Here is a 24,247-nt window from a genome sequence, read left to right as displayed (position 1 = left end):
GCTGCAGTGAACACAATCTTTTTGGGCTGCAGTGAACACAATCTTTTTGGGGTGCAGTGAACAAAATCTTTTTGGGGTGCAGTGAACACAATCCTTTTTGGTGTGCAGTGAACACAATCTTTGTGGGGTGCAGTGAACAAAATCCTTTGTGGGGTGCAGTGAACACAATCTTTTTGGGGTGCAGTGAACAAAATCCTTTTTGGGGTGCAGTGAACAACATCCTTTTTGGGGTGCAGTGAACACAATCTTTTTGGGGTGCAGTGAACAAAATCCTTTGTGGGGTGCAGTGAACACAATCTTTTTGGGGTGCAGTGAACACAATCTTTTTGGGGTGGAGTGAACAACATCCTTTTTGGGGTGCAGTGAACAAAATCCTTTTTGGGGTGCAGTGAACAAAATCATTTTTGGGGTGCAGTGAACACAATCTTTTTGGGGTGCAGTGAACACAATCTTTGTGGGGTGCAGTGAACACAATCTTTTTGGGGTGGAGTGAACAACATCCTTTTTGGGGTGCAGTGAACAACATCCTTTTTGGGGTGCAGTGAACACAATCTTTTTGGGGTGCAGTGAACACAATCTTTGTGGGGTACAGTGAACAGAATCTTTGTGGGGTGCAGTGAACACAATCTTTGGGGGGTACAGTGAACACAATCTTTGTGAGGTGCAGTGAACACAATCTTTGTGGGGTGCAGTGAACACAATCATTGTGGGGTGCAGTGAACTCAATCTTTGTGGGGTACAGTGAACACAATCTCATACTTCTGAAGGTTTGAGGGTGCTGCCTGTTCCATACTCCCCCTACTCCTCATCTAGCCTTTTAGGGGTACAAACAATAGTAATTGGGGCCTAGTGTGGTTGTGTACGTGTGATATACATACACTTTTTTGGGATCATATTTTCTATTCCGCTATTTAATCAAAAACCTTTGGGGATCAGTTAAATTGGGGGATAGTCTGTGTTGGTACGTGTGAGAGAGATCCACCTTTCCAAGTTGTTGGGGTTCATCTCATACTTCTGAAGGTTTGAGGGTGCTGCCTGTTCCATACTCCCCCTACTCCTAGCCTTTTAGGGGTACAAACAATAGTAATTGGGGCCTAGTGTGGTTGTGTACGTGTGATATACATACACTTTTTTGGGATCATATTTTCTATTCCGCTATTTAATCAAAAACCTTTGGGGATCAGTTAAATTGGGGGATAGTCTGTGTTGGTACGTGTGAGAGAGATCCACCTTTCCAAGTTGTTGGGGTTCATCTCATACTTCTGAAGGTTTGAGGGTGCTGCCTGTTCCATACTCCCCCTACTCCTAGCCTTTTAGGGGTACAAACAATAGTAATTGGGGCCTAGTGTGGTTGTGTACGTGTGATATACATACACTTTTTTGGGATCATATTTTCTATTCCGCTATTTAATCAAAAACCTTTGGGGATCAGTTAAATTGGGGGATAGTCTGTGTTGGTACGTGTGAGAGAGATCCACCTTTCCAAGTTGTTGGGGTTCATCTCATACTTCTGAAGGTTTGAGGGTGCTGCCTGTTCCATACTCCCCCTACTCCTAGCCTTTTAGGGGTACAAACAATAGTAATTGGGGCCTAGTGTGGTTGTGTACGTGTGATATACATACACTTTTTTGGGATCATATTTTCTATTCCGCTATTTAATCAAAAACCTTTGGGGATCAGTTAAATTGGGGGATAGTCTGTGTTGGTATGTGTGAGAGAGATCCACCTTTCCAAGTTGTTGGGGTTCATCTCATACTTCTGAAGGTTTGAGGGTGCTGCCTGTTCCATACTCCCCCTACTCCTAGCCTTTTAGGGGTACAAACAATAGTAATTGGGGCCTAGTGTGGTTGTGTACGTGTGATATACATACACTTTTTTGGGATCATATTTTCTATTCCGCTATTTAATCAAAAACCTTTGGGGATCAGTTAAATTGGGGGATAGTCTGTGTTGGTACGTGTGAGAGAGATCCACCTTTCCAAGTTGTTGGGGTTCATCTCATACTTCTGAAGGTTTGAGGGTGCTGCCTGTTCCATACTCCCCCTACTCCTAGCCTTTTAGGGGTACAAACAATAGTAATTGGGGCCTAGTGTGGTTGTGTACGTGTGATATACATACACTTTTTTGGGATCATATTTTCTATTCCGCTATTTAATCAAAAACCTTTGGGGATCAGTTAAATTGGGGGATAGTCTGTGTTGGTACGTGTGAGAGAGATCCACCTTTCCAAGTTGTTGGGGTTCATCTCATACTTCTGAAGGTTTGAGGGTGCTGCCTGTTCCATACTCCCCCTACTCCTAGCCTTTTAGGGGTACAAACAATAGTAATTGGGGCCTAGTGTGGTTGTGTACGTGTGATATACATACACTTTTTTTGGATCATATTTTCTATTCCGCTATTTAATCAAAAACCTTTGGGGATCAGTTAAATTGGGGGATAGTCTGTGTTGGTACGTGTGAGAGAGATCCACCTTTCCAAGTTGTTGGGGTTCATCTCATACTTCTGAAGGTTTGAGGGTGCTGCCTGTTCCATACTCCCCCTACTCCTAGCCTTTTAGGGGTACAAACAATAGTAATTGGGGCCTAGTGTGGTTGTGTACGTGTGATATACATACACTTTTTTGGGATCATATTTTCTATTCCGCTATTTAATCAAAAACCTTTGGGGATCAGTTAAATTGGGGGATAGTCTGTGTTGGTACGTGTGAGAGAGATCCACCTTTCCAAGTTGTTGGGGTTCATCTCATACTTCTGAAGGTTTGAGGGTGCTGCCTGTTCCATACTCCCCCTACTCCTAGCCTTTTAGGGGTACAAACAATAGTAATTGGGGCCTAGTGTGGTTGTGTACGTGTGATATACATACACTTTTTTGGGATCATATTTTCTATTCCGCTATTTAATCAAAAACCTTTGGGGATCAGTTAAATTGGGGGATAGTCTGTGTTGGTACGTGTGAGAGAGATCCACCTTTCCAAGTTGTTGGGGTTCATCTCATACTTCTGAAGGTTTGAGGGTGCTGCCTGTTCCATACTCCCCCTACTCCTAGCCTTTTAGGGGTACAAACAATAGTAATTGGGGCCTAGTGTGGTTGTGTACGTGTGATATACATACACTTTTTTGGGATCATATTTTCTATTCCGCTATTTAATCAAAAACCTTTGGGGATCAGTTAAATTGGGGGATAGTCTGTGTTGGTACGTGTGAGAGAGATCCACCTTTCCAAGTTGTTGGGGTTCATCTCATACTTCTGAAGGTTTGAGGGTGCTGCCTGTTCCATACTCCCCCTACTCCTAGCCTTTTAGGGGTACAAACAATAGTAATTGGGGCCTAGTGTGGTTGTGTACGTGTGATATACATACACTTTTTTGGGATCATATTTTCTATTCCGCTATTTAATCAAAAACCTTTGGGGATCAGTTAAATTGGGGGATAGTCTGTGTTGGTACGTGTGAGAGAGATCCACTTTTCCAAGTTGTTGGGGTTCATCTCATACTTCTGAAGGTTTGAGGGTGCTGCCTGTTCCATACTCCCCCTACTCCTAGCCTTTTAGGGGTACAAACAATAGTAATTGGGGCCTAGTGTGGTTGTGTACGTGTGATATACATACACTTTTTTGGGATCATATTTTCTATTCCGCTATTTAATCAAAAACCTTTGGGGATCAGTTAAATTGGGGGATAGTCTGTGTTGGTACGTGTGAGAGAGATCCACCTTTCCAAGTTGTTGGGGTTCATCTCATACTTCTGAAGGTTTGAGGGTGCTGCCTGTTCCATACTCCCCCTACTCCTAGCCTTTTAGGGGTACAAACAATAGTAATTGGGGCCTAGTGTGGTTGTGTACGTGTGATATACATACACTTTTTTGGGATCATATTTTCTATTCCGCTATTTAATCAAAAACCTTTGGGGATCAGTTAAATTGGGGGATAGTCTGTGTTGGTACGTGTGAGAGAGATCCACCTTTCCAAGTTGTTGGGGTTCATCTCATACTTCTGAAGGTTTGAGGGTGCTGCCTGTTCCATACTCCCCCTACTCCTAGCCTTTTAGGGGTACAAACAATAGTAATTGGGGCCTAGTGTGGTTGTGTACGTGTGATATACATACACTTTTTTGGGATCATATTTTCTATTCCGCTATTTAATCAAAAACCTTTGGGGATCAGTTAAATTGGGGGATAGTCTGTGTTGGTACGTGTGAGAGAGATCCACCTTTCCAAGTTGTTGGGGTTCATCTCATACTTCTGAAGGTTTGAGGGTGCTGCCTGTTCCATACTCCCCCTACTCCTAGCCTTTTAGGGGTACAAACAATAGTAATTGGGGCCTAGTGTGGTTGTGTACGTGTGATATACATACACTTTTTTGGGATCATATTTTCTATTCCGCTATTTAATCAAAAACCTTTGGGGATCAGTTAAATTGGGGGATAGTCTGTGTTGGTACGTGTGAGAGAGATCCACCTTTCCAAGTTGTTGGGGTTCATCTCATACTTCTGAAGGTTTGAGGGTGCTGCCTGTTCCATACTCCCCCTACTCCTAGCCTTTTAGGGGTACAAACAATAGTAATTGGGGCCTAGTGTGGTTGTGTACGTGTGATATACATACACTTTTTTGGGATCATATTTTCTATTCCGCTATTTAATCAAAAACCTTTGGGGATCAGTTAAATTGGGGGATAGTCTGTGTTGGTACGTGTGAGAGAGATCCACCTTTCCAAGTTGTTGGGGTTCATCTCATACTTCTGAAGGTTTGAGGGTGCTGCCTGTTCCATACTCCCCCTACTCCTAGCCTTTTAGGGGTACAAACAATAGTAATTGGGGCCTAGTGTGGTTGTGTACGTGTGATATACATACACTTTTTTTGGATCATATTTTCTATTCCGCTATTTAATCAAAAACCTTTGGGGATCAGTTAAATTGGGGGATAGTCTGTGTCGGTACGTGTGAGAGAGATCCACCTTTCCAAGTTGTTGGGGTTCATCTCATACTTCTGAAGGTTTGAGGGTGCTGCCTGTTCCATACTCCCCCTACTCCTCATCTAGCCTTTTAGGGGTACAAACAATAGTAATTGGGGCCTAGTGTGGTTGTGTACGTGCGAGATACATACACTTTTTTTGATCATATTTCCTATTCCGCTATTCAATAAAAACCTTTGAGGATCAATTGAATTGCGGGATAGTCTGTGTCGGTACGTGTGAGAGAGATCCACCTTTCCAAGTTGTTGGGGTTCATCTCATACTTCTGAAGGTTTGAGGGTGCTGCCTGTTCCATACTCCCCCTACTCCTCATCTAGCCTTTTAGGGGTACAAACAATAGTAATTGGGGCCTAGTGTGGTTGTGTACGTGTGATATACATACACTTTTTTTGGATCATATTTTCTATTCCGCTATTTAATCAAAAACCTTTGGGGATCAGTTAAATTGGGGGATAGTCTGTGTTGGTACGTGTGAGAGAGATCCACCTTTCCAAGTTGTTGGGGTTCATCTCATACTTCTGAAGGTTTGAGGGTGCTGCCTGTTCCATACTCCCCCTACTCCTCATCTAGCCTTTTAGGGGTACAAACAATAGTAATTGGGGCCCAGTGTGGTTGTGTACGTGTGATATACATACACTTTTTTGGGATCATATTTTCTATTCCGCTATTTAATCAAAAACCTTTGGGGATCAGTTAAATTGGGGGATAGTCTGTGTCGGTACGTGTGAGAGAGATCCACCTTTCCAAGCTGTTGGGGTTCATCTCATACTTCTGAAGGTTTGAGGGTGCTGCCTGTTCCATACCCCCCCTACTCCTCATCTAGCCTTTTAGGGGTACAAACAATAGTAATTGGGGCCTAGTGTGGTTGTGTACGTGCGAGATACATACACTTTTTTTGATCATATTTCCTATTCCGCTATTCAATAAAAACCTTTGAGGATCAATTGAATTGCGGGATAGTCTGTGTCGGTACGTGTGAGAGAGATCCACCTTTCCAAGTTGTTGGGGTTCATCTCATACTTCTGAAGGTTTGAGGGTGCTGCCTGTTCCATACTCCCCCTACTCCTCATCTAGCCTTTTAGGGGTACAAACAATAGTAATTGGGGCCTAGTGTGGTTGTGTACGTGTGATATACATACACTTTTTTTGGATCATATTTTCTATTCCGCTATTTAATCAAAAACCTTTGGGGATCAGTTAAATTGGGGGATAGTCTGTGTTGGTACGTGTGAGAGAGATCCACCTTTCCAAGTTGTTGGGGTTCATCTCATACTTCTGAAGGTTTGAGGGTGCTGCCTGTTCCATACTCCCCCTACTCCTCATCTAGCCTTTTAGGGGTACAAACAATAGTAATTGGGGCCCAGTGTGGTTGTGTACGTGTGATATACATACACTTTTTTGGGATCATATTTTCTATTCCGCTATTTAATCAAAAACCTTTGGGGATCAGTTAAATTGGGGGATAGTCTGTGTCGGTACGTGTGAGAGAGATCCACCTTTCCAAGTTGTTGGGGTTCATCTCATACTTCTGAAGGTTTGAGGGTGCTGCCTGTTCCATACCCCCCCTACTCCTCATCTAGCCTTTTAGGGGTACAAACAATAGTAATTGGGGCCTAGTGTGGTTGTGTACGTGTGATATACATACACTTTTTTTGGATCATATTTTCTATTCCGCTATTTAATCAAAAACCTTTGGGGATCAGTTAAATTGGGGGATAGTCTGTGTCGGTACGTGTGAGAGAGATCCACCTTTCCAAGTTGTTGGGGTTCATCTCATACTTCTGAAGGTTTGAGGGTGCTGCCTGTTCCATACCCCCCCTACTCCTCATCTAGCCTTTTAGGGGTACAAACAATAGTAATTGGGGCCTAGTGTGGTTGTGTACGTGCGAGATACATACACTTTTTTTGATCATATTTCCTATTCCGCTATTCAATAAAAACCTTTGAGGATCAATTGAATTGCGGGATAGTCTGTGTCGGTACGTGTGAGAGAGATCCACCTTTCCAAGTTGTTGGGGTTCATCTCATACTTCTGAAGGTTTGAGGGTGCTGCCTGTTCCATACTCCCCCTACTCCTCATCTAGCCTTTTAGGGGTACAAACAATAGTAATTGGGGCCCAGTGTGGTTGTGTACGTGTGATATACATACACTTTTTTTGGATCATATTTTCTATTCCGCTATTTAATTTAACTGGGCCTCCATGCGAGACCTGTGTGCCTTGTTGCGCTGTTTTGAGTACTCCACCAACATGGCCAGTGGCAATGACGCCGTTCTCAGCTTAACTATCCCACTTCTATGCCTCCTTGAAAAAACAATTCGGGCGATGATGGAAGAGGATGTGGCACAGGATGAGGAGGAGGAGGAGGATGAAGAGGTAACATTTCCAAGGCTTTCAGGGCAGTCATTCGCAAGGGGCTCCGAGGGTGGGTTCCTGCACACGCAAACGCCAGGGACGCAATTGTCCAGCAGGGGCACAGTTCTGGAGGATGAGGAGGATGAGGAGGAGGAGGAGCTGGAGGAGGAGATGGAACCATGTTCACAGCAGGGTGGCACCCAGGCCAGCTCATGGCCATCACTGGTGCGTGGCTGGGGGGATACAGAGGACACGGACGATACACCTCCCACAGAGGACAGCCTTTCGTTGCCTCTGGGCAGCCTGGCACACATGAGCGATTACATGCTGCAGTGTCTCCACAACGACCGCCGAGTTGCCCACATTCTAACTTGTGCTGATTACTGGGTGGCCACGCTGCTGGATCCCCGTTACAAGGACAACGTACCGTCCTTAATTCACTCACTGGAGCGCGATCGCAAGATGCGCGAGTACAAGCGCACGCTGGTAGACGCCATGCTGCTGGCATTCCCATCTGACAGCGGGGCCACAGTGGAAGCACAAGGCAGAGGAGGAGGAGGTCGCCAACGCAACCAGGGCACCGCCAGCACCGCAGAAGGCAGGGTTAGCATGGCCGAAATGTGGAAAAGCTTTGTCAGCACGCCACAACAAACAGCAGCACCAGCAGCTCAGATGGAACGTCTTAGCAGGAGGCAGCATTTTACCAACATGGTGGAGCAGTATGTGTGCACACGCCTACATGTAGTGAATGACGGGTCTGCCCCCTTCAACTTCTGGGTCTCCAAATTGGGCACATGGCTTGAGCTTGCCCTTTACGCCTTGGAGGTGCTGGCGTGCCCTGCAGCCAGTGTATTATCTGAACGGGTATTTAGCACGGCTGGGGGCGTTATAACAGACAAGCGCAGCCGCCTGTCCAGAGACAATGTGGACAAGCTCACGTTCATTAAAATGAACCAGGCATGGATCCCACGGGACTTTTCCGTACCTTATGCAGAATAGCAATGGATACCGACCTTACCCACCCATTGTTCCATTTTTGCTCTTTCTCACTCTTTTGGGGTGTACCCTCATTTAAAATTTTTGAAAAGAAGCAGTGTTGGCTACCTCGTCCTCCTCCTCAGGGCCAGATTAATGTAGGGGCTATTGGAGCTGCAGCTCCAGGCCCCTACCTTTTATATAGGCCCCGGGTTGGCCATATTCACTGTTACCGCTCTTCTGTCACTTGTAAACACAGAAGTCTGGCTTCTATGCTCGCTTCCCCAGGCAGCACCCTCAGAACCTCCCCACACAGCGTGAAGGCCGGACAAGGAGGGACAGTTGGCGATGCATGGATGTGTTTATGGGCTTCAGAGACAGCATCCCATGTTGAATTAGGCATGCATGGCTGCACCCTTCCTCCTCTGGGTGCATGGCAAGGCACGGCCCTTAAGGCCCTTCAAAATCCTCAGCACCAAGCCCATGATGCTGTTAATCCGGCCCTGGTCCTCCTCCACCGCCGCTTCCACCTACACCGCCCATAGGTGTGCGCAGCCTATTGCATTAAGGTGTGCACCCCAAAGTTGAAATACACATGCATGTGTTTGCCAGCAGGGAGAGTAATGTATCGGGGCCATGTACCTGTAGGCAAGGAGAAATAGAGCAGAGCAGGTCCCAGGGAGATCTTTCCCATCTCCTCACTGGCAATGCTATGTGCCCTAGGTGATTAGGGTGTGCCCAGGCACACCCAGCACACCCTGTGCGCACGCCTATGTCACCGCCACATCCACCACCACCTCAACCTCCCTCCTACTCCATATGGGCCTCGTCCTTCAGAGATGAAGAAGAACATTGTTTTATTTTTCTGTTTTTTTTTTGTTGTTTTAAGTTATTTCCCTATCCACATTTGTTTGCAGAGCACTTGCCATGCTCTTAATTACGTTTTGCTGCCATTTGCAGCACTCTAGCCCTTTCCTTTGGTGTTTTAGAGCCATTTTAGTGCCTTAAAGTTCGGGTCCCCATTGACTTCAATGGGGTTCGGTGTCCGGGAAAAGTTCGGTAAAAGTCCGGGACACGGACCCGGACTTTTTTTTAAAGTTCGGCCGAACCCGTCGAACACGGACATCTAGGTGTTCGCTCAACCCTAATCTTAATTGATCTGTCCCCAGTAAAATGAAATTTGTTTAGTTATTTTAGGATACTACACATAACTTTGCACTCCTTTACACTGCCTGGCTAAATTCCTGTATAGGTGATCATCAACAAAATCTGAATTATAATCTAGTGGGAAAGACGAAGCAAAGCAAAAAATCTCAAAATGGTTTGGAAAGGTCTTTAAAAATAACTAAGTGAATAAAAACAACATATGATATGCATTCCAATAAGATAATGTTATAAAGATCTTGCTGTGTAAAATCTTAATGTGCAGCTAAACATTACATCATTTTTCAGTTTTTATTGTTTTTTTTTTTTGTTCATGTATTGTTATTGACATTTTCAAGAACATACAAATAACATCAGGGTATGTTTTATATGTTACTGGTTACACAGCAGCTACAGGTGGCAGTAATACAGGCCTTGGGACAATGGTGTCTCCTTTTAGCAACTACCAATGGTATTGGTTAGAAGGGATTACAGTGATGGCAAAGTATCTATCCTGTGTAGCAATAAGGATGGGTTTCAGAAAGTAATAATTTATCCATGTCTTGTTACTTTTTCTGAACAGGAACACATGAACCTTCAGCCCAGGTTCACACTGGGGACGTTTTGAAATTGTGCGAGTTCAGCACAATTCCCAGACATCTGTTCAGGTTCCTGCACAGATTTCTATGGAAATCCCCCCCCCCCCCCAATCTCCAAAAGTAGTACAGAAACTACTTTTGGGATTCGGACAGTGCCATCGCCGGCAATTGCCTCCGATTTGACATGTCAAATCGGACCAATGTGAACGTGGGCTCAAACTTGTGGAAGAAAATCTAGTAGTGATAATGCTACCTCTGTACTCTCAAAAAGTATCCTGGAAAGTGAATAGTAGAGCACCCAAAAGGCAGTTAAACTAACCACACAAATGTTTAAACCAAAATTCTCATCTTTATGTTTAACAATGCTATCAGAAACTTGACAAATGTTATTTGAAAGTACTTCAAAATGTATTTTGCTTTTAACAAGTGAAGTTCTCAATTAATAACTACTATTTTCTCGTCACTACGGTCAAAAATGAATGTCGATTTTTCCCCTCTAACCATTGTAGAATCAAATGAAAGTTGCAAAATCAAATTTTTCAAATTTACTTTTACTGGTGTACGCTGCTAGATCCATACTGGTGTATGGCCTTATGCAGATGAGTTTGCTTCCCTTTATCAATAGGCACTAATGTAGCTACAAATTTAAAGGCACTAAGTGCAAAATTTGGGCTCAACCCCCTTCCCGCTCTACTTCATAGAATTCAAGTGCATCAATAAAAAACAGCTGGTCTCCTGAAGATCATCTAAAGTACAGCTTCAAAGGCATGTTCTCCCTAAGTCCCTGCACATATTCAGATGATTTTTGGTCAGACAACCAAGCACAAGGGTTGTAAGGGACATTTACCTGTAACTTACCCACAGAGCTGTTCTGTAGAATATCTTTAGGTAGAGCATTACTGATTTCCTCTAGTGCACTTTGCAACCCGTATGTTTCATTCCAAAACAGTAAACAGGAGAGCGGGTACCCAACTTACCTTCCCTCAGAGTAGGGGCCCAGTTATAGGTATGATCATTGAGACCAGTTCCAATAGGCAGTGATCGCTTGATTGTTACCAGGCTTTGATAGTAAATTGTCAGAAATACAACCTAAAAAGAAATACTTTTGATATTCACATAAAGACTTACATTGACCTGGGTAATGATTGGGTTAATCAAATATGCCCATCATGTTTTTACACACTAGTGTAACTGAAACACATATTGTTTAAAGAATGCACTGGTCACTGTGTCTGTGACTCTGCTCTGAGTGTCCTCTTAACATGTCTGTGACAATGAGCCGGTGACACAGCGTCCTTTCTACGGCAGCTCTTATTAAAGCCTTTTTACTAAGTGAATGTTTAAATAGCTGCTGTCTAGGTGTCTGGCATTTTCATGTTAACAATATGTGACGTAAACGGGGGAATATGAAGCAATCGGGAAGATTGAGTTCAATTTTTTTTCATAATCAGTGATGTATATATTTGATTAAGGAAATGCGCAAAATACTGTAATGCATAAAACCTAACAAGACCAGACAAACATCATTCACTGTTCTGCTATGGTTTATTACTTATAACTGCTCTTTTACTGCCATATTACAAAGTTTTATACAGTGCAGCTTGGGGGTGGATTCAGGTACAGCTAACATAAAGGCACAGCTGCCCCATTAAAGCAGAACTAAAGTCCACATTGTGGTAAGGGGCTCTTGCCATGATGTGCAAGTATACACAGCATACTCACACGTCATGGCACATTTACCCCCAACTGTGCCTTCTTCCAGCAATGACAGGTCCAAGATCCTGTTACCATTTTGTCCGATGCCACTGCCATCTCTGCTGCCAGTTCAGTGGTTCATGCACACGACTCTATTGTTGGCATATGCATGTTTTTGTTACAAGACTTTAGGTCCATTTTACCATTTAACCCAAATGCTAAAATTTACCTTATTCCTAAATAAATTATTACCCTTAGCCTTTCCTCAACACCTAACCCTTTAGCATATACCCTTAGGGGTTCTCACTATTATTCTTAAGTGCACTGGTCATCTAAACTAATACACTGGTAGGGTTCCCAACATCATTGAAAATTGCAGTTCTATCTATTTGTGTTTTATTCATGTTTCAATTTCACAGTGTGGTGTATTGGACCCTATTCTGTTGTTTTTTTCATTATTGTTTATTGCACTACACTATATTTTATGTGTTTAATATCAATGGCATCAGGAACCATTTTGAGTAGTATGTAACACAGTTATTATATGGTAGTTTCTTAACATTTTTTTTTTGGTTCACTTTTGAGTAGGAGGGTTCCACCACTATTCACAAGAGCCTCATTATTTATTTACAGGGTAGAACTACACGCTTTTTGCATTACATGTTTGATTGGTGTAGGAATACATGACAATGTTTTAGCAGCAAGCCTGTCTAATTTAATTATCAATTAATAGTATTGATTATTTTACTGTGTTATCACATGGAATAGGTTATATTGGAGATATAACCTATAGTGCAATGGTATTTTTATTTCTCCACCTAAGCCTTAGGGACCTGTTAATTGTGGACAGCAGATATTGCTTCAACAAAATAGGTAATTGGGCCATCAGACACAGAGTAACTGTAACTGTTTCCTAAACAGGTGTAATGTTAGAAGCAATAATGCAAAACAGGGTCAGGATGGCAGAAAACTTGGACTCTTCACTTCACCTTCAATCAAGGTACAAGTGACTGCAAAGTTTAGTCTATAAACCTGGCGGCTCTAGCAACCAGTGGCTAATGGAGTCTCAGATGGAGGCGAGGGTGGCTATTTTGCTGCCCCCCTGCAAAGTGCCGCCCTAGGCATGGGCCTTGTTGGCCTAGGTCAAAATACAGCACTGAGTTATCCTCATGAACAGCCTCCCTAACAGTGAAACCTGGGATAGTTGTAGTAACAGAGGTAAACAGCTGAAGACATTGAGAGCCCAAGGACAAAAGGCCACCCCACTAGAATTAGAGTACTCTGGTAGTAATCAGGTAGGTGCTCCACTAACCTCTTCCAGAGAAGCTGCATGCTATTTGTCAACTCCCCAGCTACCTGCATGCTGGTTCTGATAGTGGTGGGATCTGACTGCAGACCACTTTATTTTTTTCTTTCAATAATTTTTATTGCAAATAACAACAACATAAAGCCAGTATGTATATCAAGAACACCAATGTAGAGATGACTGACATACACAATTAACATTGTTAGCTTTGGAGTAGAAGTGAGATTGTTCAAGTCAACTCAATAGCTTATAAGCAAGTCAATACTAAGACGGCTAGAAATGGAGTAAATCTAAATGCCCATCTTCAGGCACAGTTCTCGATACGTAGAGCATATTTAAGAACCAACAAACCAATCAGTCAAAGGTATTAAGGAAGGAAAGTATAACAGAAGAGGAGACAGTAGAAAAGAATAGAGAAAGATCAGCTAAACCGTAACTCATCCACTCTATCCACTTGGGAATCAGTAATTCCTGGGATCAAAGAAATACCCATTTGCTTTGCCCAAGGCTCCCAATTTGCATCAAACGTTTTAACTGAGTCTAGTAGGGTGCTAACCATTTTTTCCTGAGCCATTAACCATGAGACTTTCCTCTTGGCAGCCCTAATAGAGACCTTGAGTTGTTTCCAGGCTCTGGCTATGGATAGTTTAGCTCCCAAGAAAATAAAAGAAATCAGCATTTGAGTGTGTTTAGATACCTTCAGGATGGGAAAGTTAAGAAGGGCTAATGAGGGGGATTTGGGAACTAGGCAGCCAGTAACTTTGTGAATCAGGTAAAAGATCTTGTTCCAAAACCCCCTGACCTTTGGACATTCCCATCACACATGAACCATCGAGCCTAACATCTAGCAACCTCTACAGGATTAGGGAGATGAAGAAGGAAACATTTTGGCTAACCTGGTTGGGACTAGATACCATCTTGTGAGAACCTTGAGATTCGCTTCTATTAGGGAGGAATTACAAATACTTTTGAAAGACCGTGAGAAAGATCTATTCCAGTCCTGTACATTCAAGTTTTCCTGTAAATCCCTTTCCCATGCTAACATATATGGGAGCTTAGTAAGATCTGTTGCCGGTAATGAGTAGATTATTAAAATACCTCCCCTTTGCTCTTTGGCCTTGCCACACCAAAGCTCATCTTCCCTGAATTTCGGGGGATCAGGTTTACTTTTCCCAAGAGTATCTAAAAAGTGTGAGATTTGCGAGAACCTAAATTTCTCGGAGGTCTGCATTTCGAGTTTGTTAATGCAATGGAGAAATTGGTCCTTGTGATGTGAAAGGGAAATTGGTCCTAGTGATGTGAAGTATTGGCCTATGGGATACAATCCTTTATCAAGCCACCATCTGAAGGCCTTGATATCCATACCTGAAATGGACTTAGGGTTGTGAAAAATATAAGTCACAGGGAAACGGCATGTGATAAAGTCAGAGACAAAATTGGGGGTCGATTCCTTGGTGAACACCAAAGAAGGAAATCCAAGGTAAAAGTAGGGACTGCTTGACGTTCTCATTGCACCAAATCAGGTTTTTCAAAGCGCGAGTAAACAGTCGATTAATTGTGCTAGGCGGGCAGCTTGGTAATACCACCATAGGTTAGGTAAACCCAATCCTCCCTGGGACCTCCGGCAATAGAGAACCATAAAATCCAGTATTGCTCCCAAGTTCTGAGGTCTGATTCCAATTTCTGATACTGCATGTAACGGGATAGTTGGCAGAGTAAAAATGTTCTATCTTAGAGGTGAAGTTAATCCCTAAGTAGTGGATGGTTGAATCACTCCATTCAACGTTAAATTAATTTTTCAGTAGCTTCCCCATTGTTAGCGAGACAGAAAAATTCAACACCTGAGATTTAGAAAGGTTGAATTGTAAACCTGAGACATTTGCAAAGTCTTCCAACAGTTTGCAGATGTTAGGAAGAGAGGTAATCGGTGAAGTGACAAAAAGGAGCAGATCATCTGCAAACAGAACACATTTATGCACCTGAGGGTCACATTGCACTCCTTTAATATCCAGATGAATACATATAGCTATTGCTAGTGTTTCTATTGGTATTGTGAAAATTAGGGGTGAGAGTGGACATCCCTGTCGGATGGCCCTGGCAAACTTAATGGGCTCCAAGTAGAATCCCTGAAGATGGACCCGAGCTTCTGGGGTGGAGCAAAGTGCTCTCAAAATCCCTTAGGAAGTTCTGACCAAAAACCCAGCGACGCATGATCGAAAAACGGTATGGCCAGGAAACTGAATCAAAGGCCTTCTGGAGATCGATTGATAAAAGTATACCCTCTTGATGACGACCTCCGCCCCAGCCTGATTGAAGAAGGAAAACTATATCAATCACCCTCCTGATTTGATTAGGGCCTTGTCTACCAAGAAGAAAACCAACTTGGTCTTTGTGGACATAAAGACCGATAAAGGAGGCTATACGATTTGTTAGGATTTTGGTCAAAATCTTCATGTTATTATTTATCAAGGAAATAGGTCTATATTTCTCCATGTTGCCCTTGTCTTTTTTGGTTCGGGGATTACAGATATGTAAGCTGAGTTTAGGTGTCTATCAAAAGGGTCTCCCTTCCTTTTGGAATTTAAGAATTTAGCTAAGTGTGGGTCTAAGGGAGCAGAAAACGTTTTATAATATGGTACAGAGAAGCCATCTGGGCCCGGGGCAGAGCCTCACTTCAAGTTTTTAATGACTTGCGACACTTCGTCAGCCAAAATGGGGGCTTATACTCTATCCCGATGACAATCCTCTAGTATTGGAATCGGTAGATCATCTTAAAATGAATTCCTGTGGGTTACGTCCCCTTCTACAGCTGCGCTATATAATTTTTCATAAAATGCAAGAAAAGATTGCTTATACTGTTAGGGTTCAGTGTTGAGGCACCCTCCCGGTTACCCTGATTCTCGGCAGAGAATAAGTGCATAGCTGGGGAGTTAGTTAAGAGGCTAGCATAGAGCTGATTTTGTGACTTTGATGGTAAAATCTAGCTCCACTCCAACAGATGTTCTTCTCTGCTCTAGCTGTCAGAGCAAGATTTAAGCGAAGGCGAGCCGCATTTAGTTGGGCTGTAGGGACTTTAGCTGGATTCCATTTGTGTTGGGTGCGAAATAATAGGAACTCCTTCTCAAGTTTCTCGAGATCTACAAGTCTCTCCCGTTTTATCTGTGCAGCAATTTGAATGAGTTTTCCCCTGATTGTCACTTTATGTGCAGCCCAAAGGGATTCCGCTGAGACCCCTTTCATGTTATTAAAGAGGAAATATTCTTTCATGGCCTTGTCTAATTCTGTAACTTTAAATGGGTTGCTCAAAATCAATTCATTAATTCTCCATTGAGGAAAACTCAAGTGTTTAGGGTTTCTCTGAAGAGTGAGCAAAACCATGGAATGATCCGACCATACCGTATCTCTAATATAAGATTTAACCACTGATGGGGTTAGGGTTGTAGATACAAATATGTGATCAATTTGAGCATATGATTGGTGTGGATTTGAGGAATGAGTATAGTCTTGTTTAGTAGGATTCATTTATCTCCATATGTGAAATATGTATGAAAGGAGGTTGTAACGGCGCTACCTTAAAGTGAATAAGTGCTTATTGTATGTGCCAACTTAAAACAAAGTGCCAATAAAAATTGTGTCATAAAAAACCATTTAGTTTAAAATAAAGTGCACTAGTGATTTGTGGTGTGACCAAGTTAGCTGGTTAATAAACTGGGCCCATAAGGTGCAACTCTGTAAAGTGCAAGTGCTGTGCTGCATATACTAAACGAGTAAGAAATAATGGGTTCCCAATGTGCATTTATTTTGTGATGACAGTTGATAATAACAGAAAATAAGTTAAATTCATAAATAAAGTAGTGATTTAAAATGCATAAAACAGTGAACATAAATTCATCCGTGCTGTGCGTGGAGTTTGTATTACCACTTAAGTGAAAAAAAATGGGGTTGCAATTCTGTTGTACATCCACTAGATGTCGCCCCTAAATATACGACCTGTGCTTGAGGAAAAAGATGGTCGGTTTCTTCCGGGGTTCTCCAGTGAGCCAAACCAGGCTTTTAGTACCTCAAGTTAGAAGAAAAAAACCCCATGATGTAATGTGTATCTGTAGCGTGGAAGAGAGAGCATAAAACTCACGTTTGAGGCTGTCTAGGATCAGCGGTGATGGCCGGGAAGCTTCCGCGTTCCACGGCCCAGGCTCCGAAACCGGAAGTGACGTATTGACGTTACGACTCCGCCCTGCGCGTTTCGTCATGTGACGTCTGCTGGAGCGGCGTCAACGTAACAAGCTTCCGGCCTTTAAATAGCGTGTCCGTCTCCTGGCAACCAATCGGCCTCCCCCGCCGCCATATTGGTGCGCGCAAACTGAAGCCGGACGGAGGACATGTTGGGCCTCCCTGCAATGCCTCTTCAGATGCCGGAGCGGAGGGACAGCTATTTTGGAACATCATTTCCTGACAGCCTATATCTGATGCCGTAGTGGGGTTAAAACATGACATTTATTAAAGATCATTAAAAAAGAGGAAAAAACTTAAAAATATATCATAAAAAATGAAAAATAAAAATTAAAAAAATAAAAAATAAAAACCGTGCAAAAATTCATAAAAAACATAATTTAGCGGAGTTTTCATTAAAAGTACACAAAAGTCAAAAAATGAAAAATAAAAAATAAAAATATGGTATTTGATGTTCCAAAATAGCTGTCCCTCCGCTCCGGCATCTGAAGAGGCATTGCAGGGAGGCCCAACATGTCCTCCGTCTGGCTTCAGTTTGCGCGCACCAATATGGCGGCGGGGGAGGCCGATTGGTTGCCAGGAGACGGACACGCTATTTAAAGGCCGGAAGCTTGTTACGCTGACGCCGCTCCAGCAGACGTCACATGACGAAACGCGTAGGGCGGAGTCGTAACGTCAATACGTCACTTCCGGTTTCGGAGCCTGGGCCGTGGAACGCGGAAGCTTCCCGGCCATCACCGCTGATCCTAGACAGCCTCAAACGTGAGTTTTATGCTCTCTCTTCCACGCTACAGATACACATTACATCATGGGGTTTTTTTTTCTTCTAACTTGAGGTACTAAAAGCCTGGTTTGGCTCACTGGAGAACCCCGGAAGAAACCGACCATCTTTTTCCTCAAGCACAGGTCGTATATTTAGGGGCGACATCTAGTGGATGTACAACAGAATTGCAACCCCATTTTTTATTCATTACTTTCTCTCATTCATTTTGGCACTTTTTCACTTAAGTGGTAATACAAACTCCACGCACAGCACGGATGAATTTATGTTCACTGTTTTATGCATTTTAAATCACTACTTTATTTATGAATTTAACTTATTTTCTGTTATTATCAACTGTCATCACAAAATAAATGCACATTGGGAACCCATTATTTCTTACTCGTTTAGTATATGCAGCACAGCACTTGCACTTTACAGAGTTGCACCTTATGGGCCCAGTTTATTAACCAGCTAACTTGGTCACACCACAAATCACTAGTGCACTTTATTTTAAACTAAATGGTTTTTTATGACACAATTTTTATTGGCACTTTGTTTTAAGTTGGCACATACAATAAGCACTTATTCACTTTAAGGTAGCGCCGTTACAACCTCCTTTCATACATATTTCACACTTTAACCCCTTGTGGGTTTGGTTGTTGGCAGCTTACACCTTCACCATTGTCTAAGGTCTTTACTCCATAGCGCTGGTCACCCCTACCTTTCTTCTATTTATCTCCATATGTTCGCTAAGCCCTGCTGAAAGACCAGCTTAGCTATTTTAGAGCTATTTTAAGAAGGACGAGTGATCTGGGAACTGGGGGGCTTGGATTCATCCAATCCCTGATCGAAAGCAATGTTTTAATCACCATCATATATTACAGTGCCCTCTACCAAAGGGCCTAAGGTCTGGAACATTAGGTGGAAACATTTTGCTTGGCCCTGATTGGGTGCATAATAAGAGATGAAAGAATATAAATGGTCATCCAAGAACCCCTTTACTAATATAAATCAGCCCTCTGGGTCTCTGTGCTCCAATTGTGGCATAAATTTGCAATTTTTAGAAAAAAGAACGTCCACTCCCCTAGTTTTGTCAACAGCATTTTCCAGATAGAATGTAGGGTATTTTGCATGCAGGAAAGATGGATTGTATCGCCTAGGAAAGTGTGTTTCTTGTAGTAGGACAACATCTATTTTTTGAGAGTGATAAGATTGGAAAACTTTATGGCGTTTTATTGGGGAATTTAACCCCTGTGTATTGTGGGAAACCACATGCAGAGGAGGTGTGAGTACACTAGCAGAGGCCATGGAGCAAACAGGCTGGGCATCCATCCAAACCACTGTCACTTACCCAAGCGTTCTGCAAAGTCTGGACAGATAGGATGGGCCATACGGGTGAGGAATCCTGCTGGTCAGAGGTATGCTGGAGATTGGCTGAAAGAGAAGAAAGATTATAGCAAGAAATAGATAAGAGAAAAAGATTAAGTAAAAGTAGGCAAGAGCACAATAAGGACCCAAAAAGGCAAGGGGTAGCCTGCTCCTCCCTGCCTGCAAAGTATCTAAATATCTCATCCCCATCTTGGGAGGATAAGATTCTGCCAAGTGGATATAGAGGTACCATATCCACAGGGTAGGTGGAGGCGCAAGAAACCCACCCCGGTTGCAGCGCACCCCTATAGTAAAACTTTAAATTCAAATAGTCTGAATGAAAGTCACAACTAATATTTATGTAAACAAGACAACTAATATTTAACCAAAATAAGAGCCCCTTTGATTAGGAGGGGGGGGGAGGGGTCAGGAAAAAGGGGAGCAATTGTAATACCAGGAGAGGGGGGAGGGAGAATTGATGGAAGCCAGAAGAATCAGGGTTATTATGGGGCAAAACAGATAGAGCTTGGAAATGACTGTTCAAAAGGTCGTAAATTGATAACATGTAGTAAATACAAACTATTTCACCCTGGGGGGGTCCTTATAGGACTAGTGATCATTCATGGGTATCCCAATGAGTGACCACTACTAAGTGTAGATACCTCTCAGAATAAAAAAAAAAAGAAAGGTGGGGTGAGGTGAAAAGACAAGAGACACAACATTTTGTTGAGAGTCATTCTCAGTTGAGGAAGACCAATAACAAGAGTCAGACAGGAAAAAATAAGTGTTTTAGTAGTGGAGGGTGATCAGGGAGGCAAATTGTCCTTGGAACGCTTGTATTTGGTCTTGCTCCACACTGGGGTTATGGGGCTCATGGGTGTTGGACGCTTGGAGGATCCAGGTAGGGAGTTAGAGGGAGTCGAGGCAGGATCTTGCGAGATGAATTTCAAGTTCAACAGCAGTCGTTCTCCATCGGGAAACTGGAAAAGAAGTATGTTTTCTTTTTATAGGTAAACTTAAGTGCAAATGGAAAGGCCCACCAGTACTTTATGTCTTTTTGGGATAAGATGGTTAAAAGTGGCTTCAGGGATCTTCTCCTTTGGATAGAAGAGGGAGATAGGTCAGCAAAAATCTGCACCCTGGCGAGTTAGCTGAGTTTGTGTGAGAGATTTTTTCATGATTTCTTCTTTTCCTGCATAGAAATAGGGTTTGATCACCAAATCCCTTGGTGATCCATCCTTTCTGGGGGGCCCTAAAGCTCTGTGAATCCTGGTCAAGTTCCATTCTATGAGGTGGAATATTAAGGATCAAATCCCTAATGAACTCTTGGACTGCCCCTGGAATATCTGTCACAGACTCTGGTAGGCCTCTAAGTCTAAAGATCATCAATCCTTGATAGAGAGACAAAAGTACTTTTAAAAAAGTATAACTGGTGTGTGTGATAGACCAGTGGCCCCCCTAAATGACAGATTGAAGTGGGGTGTTATCTAACAATATACTTTTATAACAGTGTATTTGGGTACTGCAAAAATGTTGCCTCTTTTGCTGCGTTAACTCTGCTACACACAGTGCCAAACTTACTGCCCATTTTTTTTTATAACTGGTGTGATAGACCAGTGGCCCCCCAATACCACAGATTGAAGTGGGTTGTTATTTAACAGTATACTTTTATAAGTGTATTTTGTGTCCTGCAAAAATATCGCCTCTTTTGCTGCGTTAACTGTGCTACACACAGTGACAACAGTTACTGGCCAATTTTTTGTAGAACTGGTGTGATAGACCAGTGGACCCCCAAAACCACAGATTGAAGCGGGGTGTTATATACCTTCTTCCACATATACTGTGCTTCTCTAGAGACTTTTGTCACAGGGTAATTTTAAAAAAAAAAACAGGCAGAGGAAGAGGCAGGCCCTTACGCAGGGGTGGTAGGGGTAGGGCAGGAGCAGTAGGCTGGAGCCAAAGTGTGAATTTTCAGAAGGTGCATTCGATTATGTAAAAGGATGCACCAGACTTGGTTGAGTGGCTCACTCAGCCTTCCTCTTCTGCACCCTCCTCACCCTCTCTATCTGCACCCTCTTCACTCTCTGCTGTGTGCACCCCCAAAGACACTACCACCAACACCACCATATACCATCCGCTTGAGTCACTGGAATTATTTTCCAATCCATCACAAGACATTTGCGATGCACAGCCATTCCTGGTATCGGATCAGGAAGAGGAGGTAACAACAGCTGCCACCCAGCAGTCTGACAACAGTACCCAGATCAGCCAAAGGAGGTTGGTCCCCGCTTTTTCTGCCTACTCTGAGATCTCAAATGTTAGTGGTGGGGAAAGTGACGTCGATGATGACGTGTCTACGGACGTCACATGGGCGCCCACAAGAGAGCAAGAGGAGGGGAGTTCAGAGGGAGAGATGGACCAGCAGATAGGGAGGAGAAGCAGGCGGAACTTACATTGCACAGGAGGGACAAAGCAGACTGCTAATGTATCAGCAGTCAACCATGTACAGTCCCATGTGGCGCTCCCAGGATGCCGGCACATGGCTCCGCAATGTGGGCTTTTTTTAATGTGTCTGCTGCTGACAATGTTGTTGCCATCTGCAGCCTTTGCAGTCAACGCATAAGTCGTGGTAAGCCCAACACTCACCTAGGGATGACCACCTTAAGAAGGCACCTGGACTCCCATCACCAAGCCCAGTGGGAGCAACGCTGTCAGAACCCACAAAGCCACACTCCAGGCTCTCACCGTCCAGCCTCTTCTCCTTCTCCTCTCTCCTCACAATTGTCCTCCACTCCACCTTCCATCATGCCGTCCTCACGTTGTTCTGGAAAAAGGCAGGCTTCTGTGGCCTATACGTTGGAGCGTAAAAAAATGATGACGCCGGATAACCCTCTTGCCAATGGTTGACTGCTGGCTTGTCGGAACTGATAGCCCACCAACTACTGCTATATCAACTGGTGGACTCGGAGGCCTTTTTGGAAATTTGTGGCCATTGGAACACCACAATGGAAGGTCCCAGGAAGGAAATATTTCTTGCAGAAAGGCATTCCTGAGCTATATGGCCATGTCCAGTGGCAAGTGAATGTATCTCTGGCACACAGTGTCAGTGCCAAGATACATCTGACCACAGACAAGTGGTCTAGCAAACATGGGCAGGGAAGGTATATAACTTTTACTGCTCACTGGGTGAACCTTCTGACGGTTGTCAAGCATGTAACCCATGGCACCCGTGTAGATTTGGTTTTACCACCACGGATTGCATGCAGGCCTGCCTCTTCTTCTCCTCCTCCTACTCCATCCATCTTCTCTTCCTCGGCTGACTCCTCCTTTTCCGCTGCTACCGTCTCTTCCGCTGCACTGCCCAAGATCCCTAGAACCTATTCCACATGCCAGGTGAGACGTTGCCATGCTGTGCTGCATCTGTTGTGCCTGGAAGCCAAGAGCCACACTGATCCTGCACTCCTTTCAGCTTTGCATTCACAGGCAGATCAGTGGCTGACACCGCTCAATTTGAAAGTTGTTAAAGTGGTGTGCGACAACGGTGCCAATCTGCTGAACGTGCTGAAACAGGGCAAAATTACACACGTGCCATGCATGGCACATGTCCTGAACTTGGTCGTGCAGTGATTCGTTGCCAAATTACCTGGGGTCCAGGACGTCTTGCGGCAGTCCAGAAAAATCTCAGGCCATTTGAGAAGATGTTACACAGCCATGGCTCGCCTTGCTGACATTCAGTGGCGACACAACCTGCCCATCAGGCGTCTTATTTGTGACTGCCCGACGCGATGGAATTGAACCTTGTATATGCTTGATAGGCTGCTCCAGCAGAAACGTGCAGTTAACGACTACCTGTACAAACTCTGCGGCAGGACAGGTTCTGGGGAGCTTAGGTTTTTTCCATCGCGCCAGTGGCTGCTCATGCGCGACACGTGCAGACTTCTGCGGCCATTTGATGAGATCCCCAAACTGGTCAGTCGCGGCCAGGGTGCCATCAGTGACATCATACCTTACGCCTTCTATTTGGAGCGTGCATTGCGTTGTGTCAATGATCAAGCCGTCGAGGAGCAGGAAGATGAGGAAGTCGCAATGTTGGATGAATTCCCAGGGGGTGCTACTCCATCTGATACAAGTCAACAACAGGAGTCTGAAGAGGAGTCAGAGGAGGATGGTGCCGGGGCGGATGAGGAGGAGAAAGAAGAGCATGCTTTAAACCTTTCTGGGATCCCTGGTGTTGTCCGTGGATAGGGGGAGGAGAACGAGAATGACATTATCCTGGATGATGAGCAGGAGCCAGGCCACTACACCGCTTCCAATTTAGTGCAAATGGGAGCCTTCATGCTCCAGTGTTTTAAGGGGGACTCCCATATAAAAAGCATAAAGGGCAAGGACCAGTACTGGGTGGCAACGTACTTAGACCCCGGGAACAAACAAAAAATAGCGGAAATGTTGCCACCATCACAGAGGGCGGTCAGAATGCAACACTTCCAGGCCTTGCTTCGAGAAATGCTACGTTCTGCTTTTGCGTGAGCTGGCAGAGGAATTTCCACTCACAGAGAAACAGTTGCGGGTACCAATCCAACAGCGCTTGCAAGAAGAGGGCATTTTGAAGATGTGTTGGTCACTTCTGATATGAGATCATTCTTTCAGCCGACCCATCGACAGCTGTACTCCGGATCCAGCATCAGGGAACACCTAGACCTACAGGTGTCTGACTACATTGGGTTAACGGCCGATGTGGGTGCTCTGAGGAGTGATCAACCCCTGGACTACAGGGTGGGCAGGCTTGACTTCTGGCAAGAGCTTGCACAATTTACAATGGAACTGTTGGCTTGCCCCCCCGTCCAGT

This window comes from Pelophylax lessonae, assembly GCF_965119305.1.
Source record: "Pelophylax lessonae genome assembly, chromosome: 3".
Taxonomy (NCBI): Eukaryota; Metazoa; Chordata; class Amphibia; order Anura; family Ranidae; genus Pelophylax; species Pelophylax lessonae.
This window is presented reverse-complemented; position numbering follows the sequence as displayed.